Raw genomic sequence first — 12693 nt, forward strand, 5'->3', positions numbered from 1 at the left:
CAAATTGACACTCACAAAGTATGTCATTTTTCTCCAAGAAGTCTGTCCATCTAGTCTTCACCACCCTCTCACACATCTTAGCTACCACACTTGTAAGTGACACTGGTCTATAGTTCAATGGGTCTCTCTTGTTACCTGATTTATAGATTGGGACTATGTTAGCTCTTTTCCAGTCTGTGTGTGTGTGTGTGTGTGTGTGTGTGTGTATTTACCTAGTTGTATTTACCTAGTTGTAGTTTTACAGGGCCTGGGCTATATGCTCATGTGGCCCCGTCTCCATATCTATACTTATCCAATCTTACTTTAAAAGTATGCACACTCGTTGCAGACACTACTTCTTCATTTAAACTGTTCCACGTCTCAATACATCTTTGCGGGAAACTATATTTTTTAACATCTCTCAGACATCTTCCTTTTCTCAGCTTTTTACTATGAGATCTTGTGCTTCAGATGTCATATTCTTCTCTCAGGATCAGTTTCTCATTATCCACTTGGTTCATTCCGTTGATCAATTTATAAACTTGTATCAGGTCTCCTCTCTCCCTTCTTTGTTCCAGGGTTGGTAGATCCATAGCCTTTAGTCTCTCCTCATATGTCATCCTTTCAAATTCTGGAATCATTCTTGTAGCCATTTTTTGTAGTCTCTCCAATTTTCTTATATGTTTCTTTTTATGAGGGGTCCACACTACTCCTGCATATTCCAATCTGGGTCACACACACAAATGAGGAGTGTAAATTCTATTGTCCCCCATTTCTTGAATCTTGAAAAACATGGTACATTTCTTCTAGCAAAAAAAGCATCTTGCAATCTTGGTTATCACACTACCTCTTCTATCACTATCTTTAAAATGATGGTATATTTCATTTCATATACCTTAAATCCACCAATATTTTTTTTTCCTGTCCTTCAAACTTAATAAAAATGGCAAGGTACAAATTCAGAGTAGTCCTGGAACAAAGTGAGTAACCTTGTACTGTAACTTAGTGAATGGTGTCCAGAGTTTTCTTTCTACTGTGTTAGATCACCCAAGGCTGCTCATCTACAAGTGTGATACTCATGAAGACTCAAATTTTCCTACTCTATAAAATAAATCCTTACACTGACTCAATGTGTCTTCTTGCCAACCATCCTGATTCCTGCCTTCCCAGGGTCTCTCAAGGAGCTGATATTTTGGTAGATTTGCTCAGAGGTCCCTCCTTGCCTCACTGGATCTCTCTGATTTTGCAAGAAATATAAATTTGTTACAGTTTTTACAATAAACAATTTTTACTACCCTCAGGCCAACAGTAGCATTAGTATTGTTGTGGGAGTGGTGTAACAGAAGCAGTGAGTAGTACAGTGGAACCTTGGTTTACAAATTCACCTGTGTAAGAAAAAAATTGGTTGATGAACCATTTGGTCCACAAACAAAGTTGCTGACTTTGGCGTGAGATGGCGTCACACAGAGCATCAGTTATTCTCATGGTACCATATTTAAAGAGTGTTTCTTGTGTTGCTGTTTTGCTATTTAAAGAGTGTTTCTTGTGTTGCTGTTGTTCTCTTTTGTTTGTTTTTTTCATTGAATAGACCCTCATTATATCTCCCAAGATAGTGCAATGTGCTAATGATAGTAGTATTAAGAAGCTGAAGTATATTACAATAGAAATAAAGAAAGCCATACCAGCAAAGCATCTTGAAAATAATGCTACTGTTCAATCCACATGAAGAAAAATAGAAAATAAAAGAACTTTATTACAAATTGTGAGATGCAAGAAAAATTATTTCCAAGATGGTTTGCTAGTATGGCAAGTCTAAGGAGTCACAAGATTCTGCAAGATGTTTGTTTGGGCCGCCATATTTGTCATCAGCTGATCACAACACAAAGGTGCCTCATCTACTCCAGGACAGCTAGTGATGCATGATAAACATGATCAGGAAGATCAGCGCATGGCATCTTGCCGTCAGTCAGACACCAATACTACAGCAACAATGATCCTTTGTTTATTCCACGAGAGGCACATAAAAGCATTTGATTGAGAATGCGTGCTGGAGGTACCCCAGTGTGAGTGCCAACTTGTCCTCTCAAACACAACCCTGGGATCTAGGAGTGGATAAATCTATTTTACATTGATACCTATGGGGAAAATGGGTTTGGTTCATGAATGACCTTCAGGAATGAGTTAAGCTTGTAAACTGAAATTCCACTGTAACAGGAATATTAGCAACTGTTGTTATAAGGAAGATAGATAAAAAACCATTTTCTGAAGAAGAACAAAAGAAAATGAAGGAAAAAGTATTTTGTTATTCAGTTTGAAGGTCTTTCAATAGCTAAATATCAAAACAATAATTATGATTTTTCCCCTTGTTTAAAATTAAAGCTCCCAGATAACATTTTAGCCATCAACCTTCATTACAAATATCACTACAAAACAAAATGAAAAAAATATACTATTAGGTAAATATAAAAACAAGCATGTATCAAATATGTCCCTGAAAGCAGATGTAATCTAAGTAACTGAAATGCTAATAACTTAAGATACCAAGCACAATATTCAATGTACATCAATAATTTTCATATAGGTTCTCCTTGTAAGCCATTCTAATACACAATTACCTTGAGGAAATTTGAATACGTAAAATTAAATATATGCCAAATAATAAATACACAAATAAAATTTACAAAAAACATCACGGAAACACCAGAAGAGTGACCATCACCAACCCGTTACAACACGACATTTAATTGGAGAGTCACTACAAAAAACTAATTGACAAATAAATATAGTAATAAACAAAATTAATTTCACATGGCAACAACTCAAACCCACAATCTTCCCACTTTACCCATCACGTTTCTATTTCTAGCACTTGTCTTAACTTTCTCTTCCCTAACATTGACACACTTCAGACCTGTTCCCCCCAACGGACACTTCAGCAATACACAATACCACAGTGTTTCAGGTTATATTTAGAAAAATCATGAACTATTTACCATTATGAAATTAATATGTGGCAGATGGAAGACTGGCTGTGCTTGTTATGAGACACTAGAGTTAGTGCTTCACATGCAAATTTCAGTTGGTAGCTGGTGGTGGAAATGGAGAGGCCAGTATGCAGGGAGAGGAATGAGTCAATTTTTTTTTCCTATTTATTTATCCTTTTATTTCTTATTCCTTTTTTTAAAGTGAGATAAGTGTAATGTGCCACTGTCTAAAATAAGTTGAGTAGTCTGCTCCAGTCCTGTGTGGAGTGTGAAAGGCAGGAGCGCTTGTATGCGTCAGTACTGGTATATGTTTGGTATGCCTGGTTGTGTTGCAAATATGTTGATTGTGCTGTGGAAATATTATATAAACTAATGTCTGTGTGACCTTGAGACTGAACATGTGTTAAGTTTGTGTGTTTGTCTGTGTATGTGAAGGGAGTCCATATTTATTTGTTGCTTTAAGTATGTTGTAATGCCAGGCAATAATGTTTAATTGTTTGTGGTGAATCTACTCACTTTGGTGTTGTTCTAAACTATCAATGTTGGTGTAAGGCAGGGAACAGCATTCTAGCATAGGTCTGAGAAGTGAATAGTGATATATGTATTGTGTCATCTGAAGAGAAGTATCGGTTCTTCCCTCTTTCTTGTATGATTTTTGCTAAAATTTTGTAGCTGTTATAAAAGGCTTATTGATCTGTAGTTACCTCTCTCTCTGTTATATCCCCCTTTTTGTGTGTTGGGCAGATGATACTGTTTGTCCAGTCCAGTGGTGTGTTCTCTCCTTGGTGAATATTTTGTATGGCTCACACTAGCCATCTAATTACCTGGTCTCCTCCAGCTCTCAGTAACTCACTTGACACCCCAATTTCTGGTGCTTTGCCATTGGGCATACTTTTGATTGCTCTTTTTGTTTTGCCAGTAAGTATCAAATTTATTTCTGGCACATTTCTTCCTATTCCTCTCATTTCTGTCTCCTCTCTTCCTTCATCTTAGTTTAATATTTCTTGGAAACGAGTCTTCTATAATCTCTCCACTTCTCTTTGTTCATTGTTAATTTTCCTCTTTTATCCTTCAGAACAATTGAGCTGGCTTCCATTCTTTGGTGATGTCCTCTATTGTTGACAATAGTTCCTTCCTTTTCCATTCTTGAAACTCGCTTCACATTTTCTACATTTTGTGATGGCCTATTTTTCTTTTGCTTCCCTTTAGTTTCTGTTTCTTGACACAGTCTTATGCATATATCAATATTTTCCTGTGTTTGGTTTATGTTTTCTCTCTTTGCTGCTCTTCCTTCATCTATCTTTTCTAATATTTCTTCTATATTCTACTTTCATTTAGTTTTTCTGGCTTCTTCCAGCAAGTTTCCTGCTTGTTTTTTTGAGAATGTCTCTTTCTCTGTTCCATATCTTCCCCTGAGTGGTGCTTCAAATCAGCCTCCACTTATTATTTCATATTCTTTACAAACCTGTTTGTCTTCAATTTCTTCCAAATTATACTTTGTTATTCCCTCATTTCTATTGCCCTCTTTATGGATTTTCACTCTAATGTTTGAAAGTATGAGCTTGTATGACCAGGTATGGCAGCATTAAAAAAATTATAAAAAAGATGACTGCATAAATTTTTTTTAATCACAGTGTTATTCCAAGTAATTAATGTGAAGTATTCCAAGTATCAAATGAAGTGTAATTTTTGTGATGGATAGGGTATTTGGTGATGCACAAAACTTTCAAGGTTGGACACACAAAGAGAAGGCGGTACTGTGGTTACAGTGAAAGCTAACTTAAGGGTTAGCTTGGGTTAGGTTAGGCTAGGTTGGGTCAGGGTTAGGTTGGATTGGCTTAGGATGGGCATGGCAAAGGTAAGATAATTCTAGGTTACTTTAGGTTAAATTAGCACGTGTGAGATTAGTATCCATGGAAGGTTGAGGTTACTTTGGATACTTTGGCAGATTTTGCCTGTTAGCGGCACAGCTGAAGTGGCCTTCCACTGGCTCCAGTACCCTCCTCAATCCTTAACCCTGGACTTTGTGTTATGGTTATGAGGGTGTTGTGGTGGGAGTGAGGGTATCCTGGTGTTGGAGGTTCATCTGGTATCCCACTGAGACACTAGTCCAGTCTACTCTTAAAGCACTCCACTGTGATGTTTGTCAGACTTTGGAGTTCTTTTGGAATGCAGTTGAACAAGCGGGTTCTTTGTGGGTTAACATGTTATGTACCAGTGTTCGCATTCTGGCTGCTGAGCTTCGCGTTTCCTGTACATAACACAACTGACCTCTCCTGGGGTGTGGGTGAGGGCTTTTCCCTCTAGAATTTTCCAGACATAGATGACTATGTATCTTTCCCTCCTCTGCAGCAAGTAGAGTCGCGTGTTTCAGCCTTTTCCAGTAGTTTAAGTGTTGTACGTCCTGGATTCTACTAGTAAAAGCTCTTTGAGGGATTTCAAAGGAGGTTATATCTTGAATTTTATCAGGGAAACCCAAGCTGACAGCAATATTCTAATTTGGGTAGGACCATAGTTTTCCACAGGATCAACATGCATTTTTGTTCCCTGGTTTGGAATGTTCTGAGGACCCGGCCAATCATCTTCCTTGCTTCATCTGTTGTCTTGTTATAGTGATAGGTGAATGATGCATCATTACTCATGTGCACCCCCAGATCTTTAACATGGTTAGCTTCCTTGATGACCTGTCCCTTGATGAGTAATTTGTTGCCTGTATTATTTCATGCTCGTCTCTTTATCTGAGCAGTTCAAATTTTTCACTATTCAGTGCCATGTTATTTTCTTCAACCCAGGTTAATATTATGTCAAGGTCCATTTGTAGCTTCTGTGCATCCTCGACTTCTGTCACCTTTCATGTTGTCTGCTACAGAGGTGACTTCAGAGTGCTCCAGCTTTTGGTCAATGTCACCTACATACATGATGAAAAGGAGGGGACCAAGCACAGAACCTTGTGGTACTCCGCTTTGTACTGGACTGAGCTCAGATAGGGTTCCCATGACTGACATCTGCTGAGTCCTTCCTGTGAGGAAACTATGGATCGACTTCCCAAGAGGTTCCCCCGATGCCATGGCTTTTCAATTTGTGTAATAATAAGTCATGATCAACTTTATCAACAGCCTTTGCAAAATGTAAATATATTACATCAACATTATTTCCATTCCTTATATTTTCTAGTATGCCTTCATAGTGGACCAACAGCTGTGAAAGGCAGGATCAGTGTTGCCTGAAGCCATGCTGTCCATTGTTGAAAATGTTGTTTTCAAAGAACCTGATCATGTTTACCTTAACAATTTTCTCACCAATGTTAATGATGCGTGAGGTCAGTGTCACAGGTCTGTACTGACTTGCTAGTCCTCTACTGCCTCCTTTGTGGATAGGTGTTATAATCCCAGTTTTCAGTGCCTGTGGAATGATGCATATTTCTAAGGATTTTTGCCAGAGGTGTTGAAGTAGTTTGGCCAGTTCTCTCTTGCATGTTGTGGATGCAAGCCCTCAGGGCCTGTTGCTGCATCAGGTGCAATCTCTTCAATGGTTCTAATAATGTCATCTTCTGAGGTGGTGATGGTGGATAGTTGTGGGCCCCCCCTCAGGAACAAGTGTAAAAAAAACTATGTAGATCTGTTACTACTTCGCCGGCCCTTGGTGTGATAATACACTTTCATACTGTGTTTTCAGTATGTTTGCCATTTCCTTATTGTTTCCTGTTAAGTCTCCGGTGCCATCTTTAAGTGGGCCGACGGATGCTCTTGTCTTCAGTTTTTTGTTGGCATAAGCAAAGAAGTACAGGCAACCCCCATTTAACGAAGGGGTTACGTTCCTGAAAAACACTTCGTTAAGCGAAACTTCGTTAAGCGAACCGATTATAACAAGTTTAACCCCTGATTTGAACTTCCATTGAGAGTAAGCAAAGTGAGAGTGCATCATAGTACAGTAAAAGGTTTAATGAAAGTAAGAATTATGAAGTTAAACATTTAGGTAGTTTAATTTAAGTCATTATAATGTACACTAATGTATGTATGTATGTAACTTTATAATGTTGATGATCTTAACTTTATGAAGGGAGGAAGAGTGAAACGGGAAAGACACTAACCGGCAACCTGTGGAATGTAAACAAAGTGCGCATCATTGTACTGCATACAAAACTTATGTACCACATTTCCACAAGGCTTTCCATTTTATCCATTGTAGAGTCACGAGTTCAGGTGGTTCTTTTAGCTTGCAAGGAAGATACGGTCTCACCAGCCTTCTTAATAGAGTCTGCTGACTTGAAAATAGAGACAGTATAATATGGAGTCAAGATAGTGGCCAGCACTGCTATAGTTTTCTGGCCTCTCTCATGTCTGTGAATAATATCTAGCTTCATTTGGAGAGTAAGAGACTTCCTGGTCTTCTTACGAACACTAGGCCAATTGCAGGGCGTTTTGGTGGTAAGTTGAGCTAGGGAAGACAAGCTGCTGCTGAGGCTGTTATGTTTTGACTGGGGAGTGAGTGTTGCGTGTTGTCCACGAGAGGCTTGATCTTGATCTTGATCTTTATTCTATAGGTGTCCCAGGATTTTTCCTGAGGCAGGCCTTAGTACCAGCAGCTCCTGGTGTATTCAAAAGCCTGTCAGCTTGCGTGATATGGTGGGGCTTTCAAATTTGGAAAAAAATTATCTGGATAAAACTTCGTTAAAGCGAGTTTGGTGTTCGTTAAACGAGCAGATGGTAGTAAAATGAAACCTTTGTTGTAGCGAAATTTTGTTGTGTGAACCTTCGTTAAACGGGGGTTGCTTGTACTTAGGGTTACCCTTAATGTTGTTCATGGCCTGTCTCTCATCGTGTAGTTGCTGGTTTGCTAATGATTGTTTCAGCTTTTCTTCTGTTTTTATAATTTGACTCTTTATCTTATCTTGGACAGTGTTATGTTTAGTGGCTGCCACCTTCCTCCTGAGTTTTTATTTGTTTTCTCATCAGGATTCTCTATCTTTTTTCTTTGTGGCAGCCTTTCTCCTTGGGACATATTTTCTGCAGACCAAGATATTTTTGGGTCATCTTATTAAGTATTTCATCTGGATCTTGCTGGTCTGTATTCCAGTTCACTTTACTTAGTTCTAATTTGAGTTTGTCCCAGTTTATGTTTTTACCATAGAAGTTGAAATCCATGAGAGAATCCTGGTATACATGTTGTTTGGACAATTGTTTGAAATGGATAGACTGCCAATGTTAGCAAGTGCAGTGATGAATTTATGGTCTGACATGACAGTGTCTGTTGCTTCTAGTGAGTGAATCAAGCCATTGCTATTCATAATTATCAGGTCCAGGATGTTGTCTCCTCTTGTTGGCATGTCTATGCACTGGATTAGGAGATCATTTTCCATCACCTCAATTAGTGCCAGGGCTTGTTGTTTTCCTTCCCGTGTTGTCCCTTTAATGCTCATGTTAGACCACTTTATAGAAGGGAGGTTGAAGTCTCCAAGGATAATGACCTCCGTTGATGATTCCACGTTTGAAATTATTTCCTTAATCATTTTAGAGATGTTTATGAACTCCTCCATTGTGGTATTTGGGGGTCTATACACAGTAATGAGAATAAGACCAATTTTCCTGAGGTAGAGTGATAGTAGTTCTGTGGTCCCATTGGAGAAAAGTTTTAATTCCTCTGTTGATGAAGCTATGTCATCCCTGATATATGTTGCTACCCCACCATGTGAACTGCTTGACCTGTCTGCTCTGAATGTTGTATAATCTTTGATGTATAACTCTGAATTTAGATGGTCATTTCTCATGCGAGTTTCTATTAGGGAGAAGAAGAGAGCATTCTCCTGCTGGGCCATCTCTGCTAGCATTGGGATCTTTATTTGGTCAGTTTTTGGATACAGACCTCAGATGTCAGCATAATAGAAGGTGCCTAATGACACACACTGGTGCATCCCCTGTCTTTGCTCTTTAATCTCTCCAGTCGATCTACCAGGAGATCTACTGTCTTTTGATTCCTCCTTTCCATATCCATGAGTTGCTGCATCAAGAATTCTAAAAATGAGAAATGTTTGTTCTGCCTGCCCCGTGGTGAGTCATGGGGTGCAGGTGGTGGGCTGGCAGTAGCAGCTAAAATTACACATTCATTAGTGCCATTCCATTTGTGACAAATTGGCTGGTGATGTTTCTGCGCTTACGGCTGGGGCATCACTGGCCTTTTTTCGCAGTGTGTTTTTTATGTGGATGTTTACAATTTTCCTTAAAGCACTTCTGTTTTAGAGATTCCTCAACAGATGTATGGGTGGAAGTTTTGGCATTGGTTGCCAAGTATGCATCCCAGCTTTGCATCCATGCCATGTTTCAACACTTTAGGGCAAAGTTTAGGGTGACTTTGACTATAGCCATGTCCGTTAATCACATATCAACAGTTATTTTTCTTATAATACATGCAGTTTAAGAATTTTTGGGTTTTTGTATTATTTTTGCCAGCTTCTATTTCTGAACTTGGCAGGTTTGGTACTACACCTTCCACTATGGGTGTCGAATCAGGCTGATTTGTAGTTGCGTAGCTTGCATTTGTAGGGTTCACTTTGGTGGGAGGGAGAGAGGAAGGCAGGTTAGAAGGGAGCAACCTGAGGTTCATATCTTCAGGAGAGCTTCCTAAACCTGTGCTGGCCTCTGTGTTCACTTCTCCATCATCTGTCTGTTCTTGGTGGCTGTGTGTGGAGTTTTTATCAATTATCCTGGTGAAGTTTTCCCCTAACTCCTTTCTCATGTCTTCTTCAATTTCTTCCTTTCTGTCTCCATAATCGGCAGATGTATTTCTTGTGCATGAGTGGCACATGTGTTTTCAGCTTTTTTTTAGGGTGACCATGCAGTGTATTGGGAGATTCGTGCATGTGTAATGTCACCACATTTAGCAGTCATTGCACTTAATCCCACTCCAACAATGATTTTGGCATACAACACAAGGGGAAAACTTATTTGTCCGACTCTGTGGTAGTGGGAAATTGCTGTATGGTCAGGGTTTTGCTTACATTTTTCATGTAGTTGGCCATTTTTGGAAACAACCAGTGACCTGTGACCTATTATTCCTGATTTTTGGCACTAATTCCCGCATTTCTTGCACATGTACCACTTTAACGTTCACTTATTGTGTTCACTCTAGTGATAGTCGCATAAGAAACCAGAAAAGGTATCTGAAATACAATTATTTTACACAAAGAAAGGGGAGCACTGAGCCAGGATATCCTGGGTGCTGCAGCTCCCCATTAGGTTAGGCACGATTATTATCATCAAGGCTGTGCTCCACAACTAAGAATCCTGAATATGGGTGTCAAAATTAGAATATTGTTAAAAAATTGTGTAGAATGTAAATGAAATATCCAATTAGATTTTGTTCTGTGCTAATGTGCTGCCCTGAGTGGCCATAAGAGGCAAAACAAGAACAACCTCTTACATCAGGCAGGACCTCCTTCATCTTTTACATCTTATCCAGAGAGAGAGAGAGAGAGAGAGAGAGAGAGAGAGAGAGAGAGAGAGAGAGAGAGAGAGAGAGAGAGAGAGAGAGAGAGAGAGAGAGAGAGAATGCATGATAACACGATTACTAAATATTAAGAAAATCTTTCTAATACGTCCGTGTCACTTACAGTAACGAAATTCACATATTTTGTAGAGGACTATTTTGGCTTGTAGTAAACACAAAAGTTTTGGTGGCGTCTATGGTGGCTATAAATGGGACGAAAAGAATTCTATGCCGCACAGAATGTAAGTCCCACGGAGCTCCATCACACTCGGAAATGAGCAGTACACTGACTTGCATTTATTTCTAGCTGGGGTTTGTGGGTAACTGCTGAATAGGATTCTTATTGTGTCTATAGTTCTTTTGTCCAATGACGTGCCACCACCTCTTAACACCAAGAGTTGTGCCAATGGGAATTTGCTATATGTATTCGTAGGTGGGGCACAGCTGGGCAGACAGGTGCACAAAGACATCTGTGTGCGCAGTTCAGAAATGGCCACCAGTGACATTAGTTGTAAAGGTTGCAAATTTAATTACTGGGAAATCATCGCTCCTGCAATGCAAGTCAGTGTACAATCGAGAAGAGGACCAGCAAGGACCTTCATCCTTTTGTTAAGCCAAGGTATTGTGAGGAGGGGTATTGGTAGAGCTAGGGCATATTGTGTGAAGGTATAAAAGAACCAGTGTGGGGGGAGGGAAGCTGCCCCAAAGCAAGGATACGTTAGGTTAGTGTTGTAGGAGGGGGGTGTCCCAGGGGGCACAGCTCCCCTGGTTAGGTTAGGTTTGTTAGGGTTAGGTTAGGTCGTTAGGTTAGGTTTATGTTAGGGTTAGGTTAGTGTTGTAGTGTCCGGAGGGGAGCAACCCCCCCCCGGTTTGGTTATGTCACATTAGGTTAGGGTTAGGCTAGGGTTAGGTTAGTGTTGTAGGGGGGGAGGGTTATGTAAAACTTCCCTATATTTAGGGATATTTTCAAACATCTAGGGAAATTTCCCTAAATCTTTCAAAGTCCATATATCACTCAAATATACCTCCCCCCTAAAACCCCCGATTCCCCACAGGCCCCCAAGCTTGCTGGAACTGGGGAGGGATAATTTCAGTGAAAATTATTATTATTATTTTTTCCTTGGAAACGGCGGTTTTTGTCCTTAGATTTTTTCGACCCCCATATTTCGCCTATTTTGGCTTCTCCCCAAAACCCCGATTCTCCACAGGCCCCCTAGCTTGTTGGAGGGGTTACGGGGGTGTGGGTAGAGAATAGGGGGACGGATGTATTGTAAAGAATTACCAAATATTAATATTTAAAATATGACATCCTAGTTTAAAAGGTTACATTCACTATCAATCAACACATAACTTCCTACTAAATATTCGGGAATGGGATTTATCGAATATATACAATAGGATTTCTACTTCTCTCCTTGACAGTGTATTCCAACTCTTACCCGTAATTATTCACTTCCATTATTTATAATATTTCACCCACACAGCTATCTCCCTACCCTTCTTAACATCGTAATGCACCGAAAAACAACACACCACAAAACCCGTCAATGCCACAATATCCACCATATCTTACCTTTTCCAAGAAGTTCTCAGGGCGCTGCGTAAGTGAACGTGATGATATCGTAGGATGAAGGACACAACAGCCAGTGTCCTTAGAGTAGCAGGAAAACGAAAAGTGTGATAACGGCATAGCTTTCATTATCCAGTGATTCAAGAATGATAGAATATATTAGAAGGGCTGGGCCTGGGTCGCAGCAAATCTTGATCTTGATGACAGGTGGCTCAGGATTTCACCTAAGGTAGAGACGGGCAGAAACCGGTTCCGGAACCGGTTCCGGCGATTCCGTCGAGAGAACTAGGGAACCGGTTCTCTGCTTGTGGAACCGGTTCTTTGGAAGCCAATGGAACCTCTAACGCCTCGAGACTTTCCGAGAGGCTGTGGGCAAGAAAAGGCTGTGATTGGCTTTCATGGATGTTGCCATCATGCGGCTTATCATTTCCTGCGCAAATGATTGGTCGCGAGCTCGTGACGTCACAATTTTAGTGGCCACATATATACCTTCACTCTCCCCGACGCCTCAGTCGAGTCAAAGCTTTCAGGGGGGGAACCCGTGCTGTTCATCAGCACGTATATGAACTTTTCGATGTAATAAAGATAAGTACTTACAAATATTTCGGCAAAAGAGTATAACATCCCCTTTACCTAAAACCAATATTACTCCCAGCCGCTCCCTGGAGTCGGCTTCCT

The 12693-nt window shown here is 40.0% G+C and overlaps 1 protein-coding gene across 4 annotated transcripts in view; it reads right to left on the reverse strand.

Annotated features, from left to right (window-relative positions):
- The window catches only part of LOC123508088, a 51301-nt gene extending 39059 nt beyond the window's left edge, over positions 1-12242 (reverse strand). Inside the window, exon 1 of one of the 4 annotated variants that reach the window (XR_006675859.1) lies at positions 12019-12242. The gene's annotated coding sequence lies outside the window, so the exon portion shown is untranslated. Of the gene's footprint in view, positions 1-1099; positions 1232-12018 lie in introns of those variants that run through there. The other 3 variants (XR_006675860.1, XR_006675858.1, XR_006675861.1) reach the window with 3 other exon arrangements.
- Positions 12243-12693: the final 451 nt, after the last annotated feature.

Source organism: Portunus trituberculatus, chromosome 24 (genome assembly GCF_017591435.1).
Source record: "Portunus trituberculatus isolate SZX2019 chromosome 24, ASM1759143v1, whole genome shotgun sequence".
Lineage (NCBI taxonomy): Eukaryota > Metazoa > Arthropoda > Malacostraca > Decapoda > Portunidae > Portunus > Portunus trituberculatus.